Source organism: Lissotriton vulgaris, chromosome 12, assembly GCF_964263255.1.
Source record: "Lissotriton vulgaris chromosome 12, aLisVul1.2, whole genome shotgun sequence".
Classification (NCBI taxonomy): domain Eukaryota; kingdom Metazoa; phylum Chordata; class Amphibia; order Caudata; family Salamandridae; genus Lissotriton; species Lissotriton vulgaris.
Window position 1 is genome coordinate 443700489 of NC_141700.1, and position 14321 is coordinate 443714809.

At 32.3% G+C, this 14321-nt stretch overlaps 9 non-coding genes across 9 annotated transcripts; all 9 read right to left on the reverse strand.

Moving 5' to 3' along the window:
• Positions 1-2982: 2982 nt before the first annotated feature.
• TRNAM-CAU (transfer RNA methionine (anticodon CAU)) lies at positions 2983-3055 on the reverse strand. The gene has a single exon. It is a non-coding gene; the product is annotated as a tRNA-Met (tRNA).
• A 1960-nt stretch (positions 3056-5015) lies between these two features.
• On the reverse strand, positions 5016-5088 carry TRNAT-CGU (transfer RNA threonine (anticodon CGU)). Its single transcript has one exon. It is a non-coding gene; the product is annotated as a tRNA-Thr (tRNA).
• Positions 5089-5525: 437 nt separating this feature from the next.
• Positions 5526-5599, reverse strand: TRNAT-AGU (transfer RNA threonine (anticodon AGU)). Its single transcript has one exon. It is a non-coding gene; the product is annotated as a tRNA-Thr (tRNA).
• Positions 5600-7054: 1455 nt separating this feature from the next.
• Positions 7055-7127, reverse strand: TRNAT-CGU (transfer RNA threonine (anticodon CGU)). The gene has a single exon. It is a non-coding gene; the product is annotated as a tRNA-Thr (tRNA).
• A 434-nt stretch (positions 7128-7561) lies between these two features.
• TRNAT-UGU (transfer RNA threonine (anticodon UGU)) lies at positions 7562-7635 on the reverse strand. The gene has a single exon. It is a non-coding gene; the product is annotated as a tRNA-Thr (tRNA).
• A 439-nt stretch (positions 7636-8074) lies between these two features.
• TRNAT-CGU (transfer RNA threonine (anticodon CGU)) lies at positions 8075-8147 on the reverse strand. Its single transcript has one exon. It is a non-coding gene; the product is annotated as a tRNA-Thr (tRNA).
• Positions 8148-9095: 948 nt separating this feature from the next.
• Positions 9096-9168, reverse strand: TRNAT-CGU (transfer RNA threonine (anticodon CGU)). Its single transcript has one exon. It is a non-coding gene; the product is annotated as a tRNA-Thr (tRNA).
• Positions 9169-9603: 435 nt separating this feature from the next.
• TRNAT-AGU (transfer RNA threonine (anticodon AGU)) lies at positions 9604-9677 on the reverse strand. Its single transcript has one exon. It is a non-coding gene; the product is annotated as a tRNA-Thr (tRNA).
• Positions 9678-10625: 948 nt separating this feature from the next.
• Positions 10626-10699, reverse strand: TRNAT-AGU (transfer RNA threonine (anticodon AGU)). Its single transcript has one exon. It is a non-coding gene; the product is annotated as a tRNA-Thr (tRNA).
• Positions 10700-14321: the final 3622 nt, after the last annotated feature.

Here is a 14321-nt window from a genome sequence, read left to right on the forward strand (position 1 = left end):
AGTAATAGTAAAAAATGCATAAAGAATTTATTGTTAATGATGAAAATGTGTTTTCTGCTATAAATTCTTCTTTATATGTATTGTAATCTTAAACACGAAAAGATACTCATTCACTACGCAAGGATTAATATGTTTTAATAAGCAGGTACTCCTATAAAACCCAATTTCATTTCTTGAATTCTTTATAATTTTTTTTCATGAAGGTAATAATATTGCTCCAATCTAGGTAGACATTTCATCTACGTCTTTCTCATAGATATGTATTTTTTTCATTTTGCAATAACAGTATTCATTCTATAATCTTGAAAATACTTGGGTTTTTATAAGGTTAAAGATAATCTGTTCAACAGTTTGATGAATCAGACTTTTATATTTTAATTGTATCGGAATAAGACCTAATGAAAATGATTTGTTATATAACAATGAGAAAAGCAAGGCACAGCTCAGAGTTGAACTCAGGATCTCCTGTTTACTAGGCAGGCGTTTTAACCAGCTAAGCCACAGCACCCACTTGATTCTTAATTTTGAAAACTTTTTCTTTATGGTGTTCAAGAGAATAATGCTTTTTCACTTTCATATTCTTTTCTAAGTTCACACACTTCTCTACTCATAAACTTAAGATGAATGAAGACTCTTCACTTATTCAAAAACACCTCTCTAATTTGAAGTTTACCCTATTCATATCATTTTAAAATATACCTTGCTGAAGAATGGATTAGTTGAATTCAACAATAGAGTGATCATTCACCTCTATCTTGTTCTTTGTCATTTTCTTTTCCCTATTTCAGTCAATGCATTCCTACAAAAATCTTCACAAAACCAAGCATTTTATTTAATTTTTAAGATAACTTATTCTAAAGTTCATAGAACCAGATGTTTATACTTAAATTGTATTCAACACTCGTTTGATGAAAATTATTCGGAAAGCATGGAGAAAACAGTTAAATGCTGCTGAGAATTGAACTCAGGATTTCCTGTTTACGGGACAGGAGCTTTAACCACTAAGCCACAGCACCAACAGTAATAGTAAAAAATGCATAAAGAATTTATTGTTAATGATGAAAATGTGTTTTCTGCTATAAATTCTTCTTTATATGTATTGTAATCTTAAACACGAAAAGATACTCATTCACTACGCAAGGATTAATATGTTTTAATAAGCAGGTACTCCTATAAAACCCAATTTCATTTCTTGAATTCTTTATAATTTTTTTTCATGAAGGTAATAATATTGCTCCAATCTAGGTAGACATTTCATCTACGTCTTTCTCATAGATATGTATTTTTTTCATTTTGCAATAACAGTATTCATTCTATAATCTTGAAAATACTTGGGTTTTTATAAGGTTAAAGATAATCTGTTCAACAGTTTGATGAATCAGACTTTTATATTTTAATTGTATCGGAATAAGACCTAATGAAAATGATTTGTTATATAACAATGAGAAAAGCAAGGCACAGCTCAGAGTTGAACTCAGGATCTCCTGTTTACTAGGCAGGCGTTTTAACCAGCTAAGCCACAGCACCCACTTGATTCTTAATTTTGAAAACTTTTTCTTTATGGTGTTCAAGAGAATAATGCTTTTTCACTTTCATATTCTTTTCTAAGTTCACACACTTCTCTACTCATGAACTTAAGATGAATGAAGACTCTTCACTTATTCAAAAACACCTCTCTAATTTGAAGTTTACCCTATTCATATCATTTTAAAATATACCTTGCTGAAGAATGGATTAGTTGAATTCAACAATAGAGTGATCATTCACCTCTATCTTGTTCTTTGTCATTTTCTTTTCCCTATTTCAATCAATGCATTCCTACAAAAATCCTCACAATACCAAGTATTTTATTTAATTTTTAAGATAACTTATTCTAAAGTTCATAGAACCAGATGTTTATACTTAAATTGTATTCATCACTTGTTTGATGAAAATTATTCGGAAAGCATGAAGAAAACAGTTAAATGCTGCTGAGATTTGAACTCAGGATTTCCTGTTTACGAGATAGGAGCTTTAACCACTAAGCCACAGCACCAACGGTAATAGTAAAAAATGCATAAATAATTTATTGTTGATGATGAAAATGTGTTTTCTGCTATAAATTCTTCTTTATATGTATTGTAATCTTAAACACGAAAAGATACTCAATCACTTCGCAAGGATTCATATATTATAATAAACAGGTACTCTTATAAAACCCAATTTCATTTCTTGAATTCTTTAAAAAAAAATTTCATGAAGGTAATAATATTGCTCCAATCTTGGTAGACATTTCATCTACGTCTTTCTCATAGATATGTACTTTTTTTCATTTTGCAATAACAGTATTCATTCTATAATCTTGAAAATACCTGGGTTTTTATAAGGTTAAAGGTGATCTGTTCAACAGTAAGATGAATCAGACTTTTATATTTTAATTGTATCGGAATAAGACCTAATGAAAATGATTTGTTATATAACAATGAGAAAAGCAAGGCACTGCTGAGAGTTGAGCTCAGGATCTCCTGTTTACTAGACAGGCACTTTAACCAGCTAAGCCACAGCACCCACTTGATTCTTAAATTTGAAACACTTTTCTTTATGGTGTTCAAGAGAATATTGCTTTTTCACTTTCATATTCTTTTCTAAGTTCACACACTTCTCTACTCAAACACTTAAGATGAATGAAGACTCTTCACTTATTCAAAAACACCTCTCTAATTTGAAGCTTACCCTATTCATATCATTTTAAAATATACCTTGCTGAAGAATGGATTAGTTGAATTCAACAATAGAGTGATCATTCACCTCTATCTTGTTCTTTGTCATTTTCTTTTCCCTATTTCAGTCAATGCATTCCTACAAAAATCTTCACAATACCAAGCATTTTATTTAATTTTTAAGATAACTTATTCTAAAGTTCATAGAACCAGATGTTTATTCTTAAATTGTATTCAACATTTGTTTGATGAAAATTATTCGGAAAGCATGGAGAAAACATTTAGGTGCTGCTGAGATTTGAACTCAGGATTTCCTGTTTATGAGACAGGCGCTTTAACCACTAAGCCACAGCACCAACATTAATAGTAAGAAATGCATACATAATTTATTGTTGATGATGAAAATGTGTTTCCTGCTATAAATTCTTCTTTATATGTATTGTAATCTTAAACACGAAAACATACTCAATCACTACGAAAGTATTAATATGTTTTAATAAACAGGTACTCTTATAAAACTCAATTTCATTTCTTGAATCCTTTAAAAAAAAAAATCATGAAGGTATTAATATTGCTCAAATCTAGGTAGAAATTTCATCTACGTCTTTCTCATAGATATGTCTTTTTTTCATTTGGCAATAACAGTATTCATTCTATAATCTTGAAAATACTTGTGTTTTTATAAGGTTTAAGACGATCTGTTCAACAGTAAGATGAATCAGACTTTTATATTTTAATGGTATCGGAATAAGACCTAATAAAAATGATTTGTTATATAACAATGAGAAAAGCAAGGGACTGCTGAGAGTTGAACTCAGGATCTCCTGTTTACTAGACAGGCGCTTTAACCAGCTAAGCCACAGCACCCACTTGATTCTTAAATTTGAAACACTTTTCTTTATGGTGTTCAAGAGAATATTGCTTTTTCACTTTCATATTCTTTTCTAAGTTCACACACTTCTCTACTCAAACACTTAAGATGAATGAAGACTCTTCACTTATTCAAAAACACCTCTCTAATTTGAAGTTTACCCTATTCATATCATTTTAAAATATACCTTGCTGAAGAATGGATTAGTTGAATTCAACAATAGAGTGATCATTCACCTCTATCTTGTTCTTTGTCATTTTCTTTTCCCTATTTCAGTCAATGCATTCCTACAAAAATCTTCACAATACCAAGCATTTTATTTAATTTTTAAGATAACTTATTCTAAAATTCATAGAACCAGATGTTTATACTTAAATTGTATTCAACACTTGTTTGATGAAAATTATTCGGAAAGCATGGAGAAAACAGTTAAATGCTGCTGAGAATTGAACTCAGGATTTCCTGTTTACGGGACAGGAGCTTTAACCACTAAGCCACAGCACCAACAGTAATAGTAAAAAATGCATAAAGAATTTATTGTTAATGATGAAAATGTGTTTTCTGCTATAAATTCTTCTTTATATGTATTGTAATCTTAAACACGAAAAGATACTCATTCACTACGCAAGGATTAATATGTTTTAATAAGCAGGTACTCCTATAAAACCCAATTTCATTTCTTGAATTCTTTATAATTTTTTTTCATGAAGGTAATAATATTGCTCCAATCTAGGTAGACATTTCATCTACGTCGTTCTCATAGATATGTATTTTTTTCATTTTGCAATAACAGTATTCATTCTATAATCTTGAAAATACTTGGGTTTTTATAAGGTTAAAGATAATCTGTTCAACAGTTTGATGAATCAGACTTTTATATTTTAATTGTATCGGAATAAGACCTAATAAAAATGATTTGTTATATAACAATGAGAAAAGCAAGGCACTGCTGAGAGTTGAACTCAGGATCTCCTGGAGACAGGCGCTTTAACCAGCTAAGCCACAGCACCCACTTGATTCTTTATTTTGAAACACTTTTCTTTATGGTGTTCAAGAGAATATTGCTTTTTCACTTTTATATTCTTTTCTAAGTTCACACACTTCTCTACTCAAACACTTAAGATGAATCAAGACTCTTCACTTATTCAAAAACACCTCTCTAATTTGAAGTTTACCCTATTCATATCATTTTAAAATATACCTTGCTGAAGAATGGATTAGTTGAATTCAACAATAGAGTGATCATTCACCTCTATCTTGTTCTTTGTCATTTTCTTTTCCCTATTTCAGTCAATGCATTCCTACAAAAATCTTCACAATACCAAGCATTTTATTTAATGTTTAAGATAACTTATTCTAAAGTTCATAGAACCAGATGTTTATTCTTAAATTGTATTCAACATTTGTTTGATGTAAATTATTTGGAAAGCATGGAGAAAACAGTTAGGTTCTGCTGAGATTTGAACTCAGGATTTCCTGTTTACGAGACAGGCGCTTTAACCACTAAGCCACAGCACCAACGTTAACAGTAAGAAATGCATAAATTATTCATTGTTGATGATGAAAATGCGTTTCCTGCTATAAATTCTTCTTTATATGTATTGTAATCTTAAACAGGAAAACATACTCAATCACTACGCAAGTATTAATATGTTTTAATGAACAGGTACTCTTATAAAACCCAATTTCATTTCTTGAATTCTTTACAATTTTTTTTCATGAAGGTAATAATATTGCTCAAATCTAGGTAGACATTTCATCTACGTCTTTCTCATAGATATGTATTTTTTTCATTTTGCAATAACAGTATTCATTCTATAATCTTGAAAATACTTGTGTTTTTATAAGGTTTAAGATGATCTGTTCAACAGTAAGATAAATCAGACTTTTATATTTTAATTGTATCGGAATAAGACCTAATGAAAATGATTTGTTATATAACAATGAGAAAAGCAAGGCACTGCTGAGAGTTGAACTCAGGATCTCCTGTTTACTAGACAGGCACTTTAACCAGCTAAGCCACAGCACCCACTTGATTCTTAAATTTGAAACACTTTTCTTTATCGTGTTCAGGAGAATATTGCTTTTTCACTTTCATATTCTTTTCTAAGTTCACACACTTCTCTACTCAAACACTTAAGATGAATGAAGACTCTTCACTTATTCAAAAACACCTCTCTAATTTGAAGTTTACCCTATTCATATCATTTTAAAATATACCTTGCTGAAGAATGGATTAGTTGAATTCAACAATAGAGTGATCATTCACCTCTATCTCGTTCTTTGTCATTTTCTTTTCCCTATTTCAATCAATGCATTCCTACAAAAATCCTCACAATACCAAGTATTTTATTTAATTTTTAAGATAACTTATTCTAAAGTTCATAGAACCAGATGTTTATACTTAAATTGTATTCATCACTTGTTTGATGAAAATTATTCGGAAAGCATGAAGGAAACAGTTAAATGCTGCTGAGATTTGAACTCAAGATTTCCTGTTTACGAGATAGGAGCTTTAACCACTAAGCCACAGCACCAACGGTAATAGTAAAAAATGCATAAATAATTTATTGTTGATGATGAAAATGTGTTTTCTGCTATAAATTCTTCTTTATATGTATTGTAATCTTAAACACGAAAAGATACTCAATCACTACGCAAGGATTCATATATTTTAATAAACAGGTACTCTTATAAAACCCAATTTCATTTCTTGAAATCTTTACAATTTTTTTTTATGAAGGTAATAATATTGCTCCAATCTTGGTAGACATTTCATGTACGTCTTTCTCATAGATATGTACTTTTTTTCATTTTGCAATAATAGTATTCATTCTATAATCTTGAAAATACCTGGGTTTTTATAAGGTTTAAGATGATCTGTTCAACAGTAAGATGAATCAGACTTTTATATTTTAATTGTATCGGAATAAGACCTAATGAAAATGATTTGTTATATAACAATGAGAAAATGCAAGGCAATGCTGAGAGATGAACTCAGGATCTCCTGTTTACTAGACAGGCGCTTTAACCAGCTAAGCCACAGCACCCACTTGATTCTTAATTTTGAAACACTTTTCTTTATGGTGTTCAAGAGAATATTGCTTTTTCACTTTCATATTCTTTTCTAAGTTCACACACTTCTCTACTCAAACACTTAAGATGAATGAAAACTCTTCACTTATTCAAAAACACCTCTCTAATTTGAAGTTTACCCTATTCATATCATTTTAAAATATACCTTGCTGAAGAATGGATTAGTTGAATACAACAATAGAGTGATCATTCACCTCTATCTTGTTCTTTGTCATTTTCTTTTCCCTATTTCAGTCAATGCATTCCTACAAAAATCTTCACAATACCAAGCATTTTATTTAATTTTAAGATAACTTATTCTAAAGTTCATAGAACCAGATATTTATTCTTAAATTGTTTTCAACATTTGTTTGATGAAAATTATTCGGAAAGCATGGAGAAAACATTTAGGTGCTGCTGAGATTTGAACTCAGGATTTCCTGTTTACGAGACAGGCGCTTTAACCACTAAGCCACAGCACCAACGTTAATAGTAAGAAATGCATACATAATTTATTGTTGATGATGAAAATGTGTTTCCTGCTATAAATTCTTTTTTATATGTATTGTAATCTTAAACACGAAAACATACTCAATCACTACGCAAGTATTAATATGTTTTGATAAACAGGTACTCTTATAAAACTGAATTTCATTTCTTGAATTCTTTAAAAAAAAATCATGAAGGTATTAATATTGCTCAAATCTAGGTAGAAATTTCATCTACGTCTTTCTCATAGATATGTATTTTTTCATTTTGCAATAACAGTATTCATTCTATAATCTTGAAAATACTTGTGTTTTTATAAGGTTTAAGATGATCTGTTCAACAGTAAGATGAATCAGACTTTTATATTTTAATTGTATCGGAATAAGACCTAATGAAAATGATTTGTTATATAACAATGAGAAAAGCAAGGCACTGCTGAGAGTTGAACTCAGGATCTCCTGTTTACAAGACAGGCGCTTTAACCAGCTAAGCCACAGCACCCACTTGATTCTTACATTTGAAACACTTTTCTTTATGGTGTTCAAGAGAATATTGCTTTTTCACTTTCATATTCTTTTCTAAGTTCACACACTTCTCTACACAAACACTTAAGATGAATGAAGACTCTTCACTTATTCAAAAACACCTCTCTAATTTGAAGTTTACCCTATTCATATCATTTTAAAATATACCTTGCTGAAGAATGGATTAGTTGAATTCAACAATAGAGTGATCATTCACCTCTATCTTGTTCTTTGTCATTTTCTTTTCCCTATTTCAGTCAATGCATTCCTACAAAAATCTTCACAATACCAAGCATTTTATTTAATTTTTAAGACAACTTATTCTAAAGTTCATAGAACCAGATGTTTATTCTTAAATTGTATTCAACATTCATTTGTTTGATGAAAATTATTCAGAAAGCATGGAGAAAACATTTAGGTGCTGCTGAGATTTGAACTCAGGATTTCCTGTTTACGAGACAGGCGCTTTAACCACTAAGCCACAGCACCAACGTTAATAGTAAGAAATGCATACATAATTTATTGTTGATTATGAAAATGTGTTTCCTGCTATAAATTCTTCTTTATATGTATTGTAATCTTAAACACGAAAAGATACTCAATCACTACGCAAGGATTCATATATTTTAATAAACAGGTACTCTTATAAAACCCAATTTCATTTCTTGAATTCTTTACAAGTTTTTTTTATGAAGGTAATAATATTGCTCCAATCTTGGTAGAGATTTCATCTACGTCTTTCTCATAGATATGTACTTTTTTTCATTTTGCAATAATAGTATTCATTCTATAATCTTGAAAATACCTGGGTTTTTATAAGGTTAAAGGTGATCTGTTCAACAGTAAGATGAATCAGACTTTTATATTTTAATTGTATCGGAATAAGACCTAATGAAAATGATTTGTTATATAACAATGAGAAAATGCAAGGCACTGCTGAGAGATGAACTCAGGATCTCCAGTTTACTAGACAGGCGCTTTAACCAGCTAAGCCACAGCACCCACTTGATTCTTAAATTTGAAACACTTTTCTTTATGGTGTTCAAGAGAATATTGATTTTTCACTTTCATATTCTTTTCTAAGTTCACACACTTCTCTACTCAAACACTTAAGATGAATGAAGACTCTTCACTTATTCAAAAACACCTCTCTAATTTGAAGTTTACCCTATTCATATCATTTTAAAATATACCTTGCTGAAGAATGGATTAGTTGAATTCAACAATAGAGTGATCATTCACCTCTATCTTGTTCTTTGTCATTTTCTTTTCCCTATTTCAGTCAATGCATTCCTACAAAAATCTTCACAATACCAAGCATTTTATTTAATTTTTAAGATAACTTATTCTAAAGTTCATAGAACCAGATATTTATTCTTAAATTGTTTTCAACATTTGTTTGATGAAAATTATTCGGAAAGCATGGAGAAATCATTTAGGTGCTGCTGAGATTTGAACTCAGGATTTCCTGTTTACGAGACAGGCGCTTTAACCACTAAGCCACAGCACCAACGTTAATAGTAAGAAATGCATACATAATTTATTGTTGATGATGAAAATGTGTTTCCTGCTATAAATTCTTCTTTATATGTATTGTAATCTTAAACACGAAAACATACTCAATCACTACGCAAGTATTAATATGTTTTGATAAACAGGTACTCTTATAAAACTCAATTTCATTTCTTGAATTCTTTAAAAAAAAATCATGAAGGTATTAATATTGCTCAAATCTAGGTAGAAATTTCATCTACGTCTTTCTCATAGATATGTATTTTTTTCATTTTGCAATAACAGTATTCATTCTATAATCTTGAAAATACTTGTGTTTTTATAAGGTTTAAGATGATCTGTTCAACAGTAAGATGAATCAGACTTTTATATTTTAATTGTATCGGAATAAGACCTAATGAAAATGATTTGTTATATAACAATGAGAAAAGCAAGGCACTGCTGAGAGTTGAACTCAGGATCTCCTGTTTACTAGACAGGTGCTTTAACCAGCTAAGCCACAGCACCCACTTGATTCTTAAATTTGAAACACTTTTCTTTATGGTGTTCAAGAGAATATTGCTTTTTCACTTTCATGTTCTTTTCTAAGTTCACACACTTCTCTACTCAAACACTTAAGATGAATGAAGACTCTTCACTTATTCAAAAACACCTCTCTAATTTGAAGTTTACCCTAATTCATATCATTTTAAAATATACCTTGCTGAAGAATGGATTAGTTGAATTCAACAATAGAGTGATCATTCACCTCTATCTTGTTCTTTGTCATTTTCTTTTCCCTATTTCAGTCAATGCATTCCTACAAAAATCTTCACAATACCAAGCATTTTATTTAATTTTTAAGATAACTTATTCTAAAGTTCATAGAACCAGATGTTTATTCTTAAATTGTATTCAACATTTGTTTGATGAAAATTATTCAGAAAGCATGGAGGAAACAGTTAAATTCTGCTGAGATTTGAACTCAGGATTTCCTGTTTACGAGATAGGAGCTTTAACCACTAAGCCACAGCACCAACGGTAATAGTAAAAAATGCATAAAAAATTTATTGTTGATGATGAAAATGTGTTTTCTGCTATAAATTCTTCTTTATATGTATTGTAATCTTAAACACGAAAAGATACTCAATCACTACGCAAGGATTCATATATTTTAATAAACAGGTACTCTTATAAAACCCAATTTCATTTCTTGAATTCTTTACAATTTTTTTTCATGAAGGTAATAATATTGCTCCAATCTAGGTAGACATTTCATCTACGTCTTTCTCATAGATATGTATTTTTTTCATTTTGCAATAACATTATTCATTCTATAATCTTGAAAATACTTGGGTTTTTATAAGGTTAAAGATGATCTGGTCATCAGTAAGATGAATCAGACTTTTATATTTTAATTGTATCGGAATAAGACCTAATGAAAATGATTTGTTATATATTACAATGAGAAAAGCAAGGCGCTGCTGAGATTTGAACTCAGGATTTCCTGTTTACTAGACAGGCACTTTAACCAGCTAAGCCACAGCACCCACTTGATTCTTAAATTTGAAACACTTTTCTTTATGGTGTTCAAGAGAATACTGCTTTTTCACTTTCATATTCTTTTCTAAGTTCACACACTTCTCTACTCAAACACTTAAGATGAATGAAGACTCTTCACTTATTCAAAAACACCTCTCTAATTTGAAGTTTACCCTATTCATATCATTTTAAAATATTCCTTGCTGAAGAATGGATTTGTTGAATTCCACAATAGAGTGATCATTCACCTCTATCTTGTTCTTTGTCATTTTCTTTTCCCTATTTCAGTCAATGCATTCCTACAAAAATCTTCACAATACCAAGCATTTTATTTCATTTTTAAGATAACTTATTCTAAAGTTCATAGAACCAGATGTTTATTCTTAAATTGTATTCAACATTTGTTTGATGAAAATTATTCGGAAAGAATGGAGAAAAGAGTTAGGTGCTGTTGAGATTTGAACTCAGGATTTCCCGTTTACGAGACAGGCGCTTTAACCACTTAGCCACAGCACCAACGTTAATAGTAAGAAATGCATACATAATTTATTGTTGATGATGAAAATGTGTTTTCTGCTATAAATTCTTCTTTATATGTATTGTAATCTTAAACACGAAAAGATACTCAATCACTTCGCAAGGATTCATATGTTTTAATAAACAGGTACTCTTATAAAACCCAATTTCATTTCTTGAATTCTTTACAATTTTTTTCATGAAGGTAATAATATTGCTCCTATCTTGGTAGACATTTCATCTACGTCTTTCTCATAGATATGTACTTTTTTTCATTTTGCAATAACAGTATTCATTCTATAATCTTGAAAATACCTGGGTTTTTATAAGGTTAAAGGTGATCTGTTCAACAGTAAGATGAATCAGACTTTTATATTTTAATTGTATCGGAAAAAGACCTAATGAAAATGATTTGTTATATAACAATGAGAAAAGCAAGGCACTGCTGAGAGATGAACTCAGGATCTCCTGTTTACTAGACAGGTGCTTTAACCAGCTAAGCCACAGCACCCACTTGATTCTTAAATTTGAAACACTTTTCTTTATGGTTTTCAAGAGAATAGTGCTTTTTCACTTTCATATTCTTTTCTAAGTTCACACACTTCTCTACTCAAACACTTAAGATGAATGAAGACTCTTCACTTATTCAAAAACACCTCTCTAATTTGAAGTTTACCCTATTCATATCATTTTAAAATATACCTTGCTGAAGAACGGATTAGTTGAATTCAACAATAGAGTGATCATTCACCTCTATCTTGTTCTTTGTCATTTTCTTTTCCCTATTTCAGTCAATGCATTCCTACAAAAATCTTCACAATACCAAGCATTTTATTTAATTTTTAAGATAACTTATTCTAAAGTTCATAGAACCAGATGTTTATTCTTAAATTGTATTCAACATTTGTTTGATGAAAATTATTCGGAAAGCATGGAGAAAACATTTAGGTGCTGCTGAGATTTGAACTCAGGATTTCCTGTTTACGAGACAGGCCCTTTAACCACTAAGCCACAGCACCAACGTTAATAATAAGAAATGCATACATAATTTATTGTTGATGATGAAAATGTGTTTCCTGCTATCAATTCTTCTTTATATGTATTGTAATCTTAAACACGAAAACATACTCAATCACTACGCAAGTATTAATATGTTTAATAAACAGGTACTCTTATAAAACCCAATTTCATTTCTTGAATTCTTTACAATTTTTTTCATGAAGGTAATAATATTGCTCCAATCTAGGTAGACATTTCATCTACGTCTTTCTCATAGATATGTATTTTTTTCATTTTGCAATAACAGTATTCATTCTATAATCTTGAAAATACTTGGGTTTTTATAAGGTTAAAGATGATCTGTTCAACAGTATGGCTGAGATACCCGCCACCCCCTCTCAACACAATCCCCAAAGGAGGGAAACAGGAAACAGTTCTTGAAGTTTTTGGAAGAGGGAGGGAGTGACCCTCCCGGCCGTATTTATTAAAACAAAATTAAAACATTAAATCAACAGTTTCATATTAATGTACAATTTCATTACCACATTGCGATGTTTGGCTAACCTTAACAGATTCTCTAATACAGAGGTTCTCCTAGCCGAACTAACATCCTACAAACATTTACTTGAAATTATGAAATTGTACATCCTAACGTTTAAGGGCCAACGGCAAGGTCGTAACCGGTGTCAAGATCCCTAACCAGAAATACCCCCCCACTTGTGAGGGGCGACAGCACTGAGGCGTACCTCAAGTGCAACTACCAATTTCCCTTGACTTGACGGGGGCACCAATAAAACTCGACGCCACTTAAAGGTCGTTCGAGGACTCGTGTGAGGTATCTAGAAGGTAGCGTAGACCCCCCCCCCAAACCCCGCACAACTTACCACATCTGCCGTCGCAGACGTCACTGGCCCCGGGAAATTCCCCAGGAGGGGGCTGTAACCCCTCCTACACAGGAAGGGGCCTTGACCGCCTTTCCTTTTCTTTCGGCGACCCATCCTTAGAAGGGACCACCTCCCCGTTGAGGGGCCAATGGCCACCTCTCCCGAGCGCTCCCATCCGTGTTGGGTGACGCCCACTCATAGGGATCTTCCAATTAGTGCTCACCGATCATGACCTTACCGCCCGACCAAAATAAATACGACAATGCTAACAAACCTACTAAACTGAAATACATCGGCTACTATGACCGTATTAAAAGCATGCTTATAAATGAACACTAAAGCCGAATTTCTTTAATCACAAAACATAAATGAAATAGACCATTCTTTATTACACACTCAAAATCAACATGATAATACCACAACCTGTAAACGAAATTAGAATTATCCATCAACTTTTATTCAAAACAACTGGCTGTCTTCAGGGGCTGGTGGGTGGGTCAAAATTGGCTCTTCGTTCCGTCTTGAGCTCACGTGCAGCGAGGAGGTGCAGCTTCAGAGCACAGGAACAAGAGGATGTCTTCTGGTCTTGCATCCCCTTTTATCCATCTTCAGGGCGGGCGTAAACCCGCCCCTGCCTGCCCGGAGGGCGTGGCCAGCCGCGTCAGTGTCTAGGCCAGCCCACTCTAGGGCGGGAAAAAGCGCGCCCGGGCTACGCCGCTTCGGGCATACCAGCCGAGACTCGCTTCCCGCCCAAGATGGCTTCCCGGGGGGATCGTGGTACTCTGCCATACGTGCGGGGGGACCGAGTGGTCGCCCCTTTCCATATGGCTGAGATACCCGCCACCCCCTCTCAACACAATCCCCAAAGGAGGGAAACAGGAAACAGTTCTTGAAGTGTTTGGAAGAGGGAGGGAGTGACCCTCCCGGCCGTATTTATTAAAACAAAATTAAAACATTAAATCAACAGTTTCATATTAATGTACAATTTCATTACCACATTGCGATGTTTGGCTAACCTTAACAGATTCTCTAATACAGAGGTTCTCCTAGCCGAACTAACATCCTACAAACATTTACTTGAAATTATGAAATTGTACATCCTAACGTTTAAGGGCCAACGGCAAGGTCGTAACCGGTGTCAAGATCCCTAACCAGAAATACCCCCCCCACTTGTGAGGGGCGACAGCACTGAGGCGTACCTCAAGTGCAACTACCAATTTCCCTTGACTTG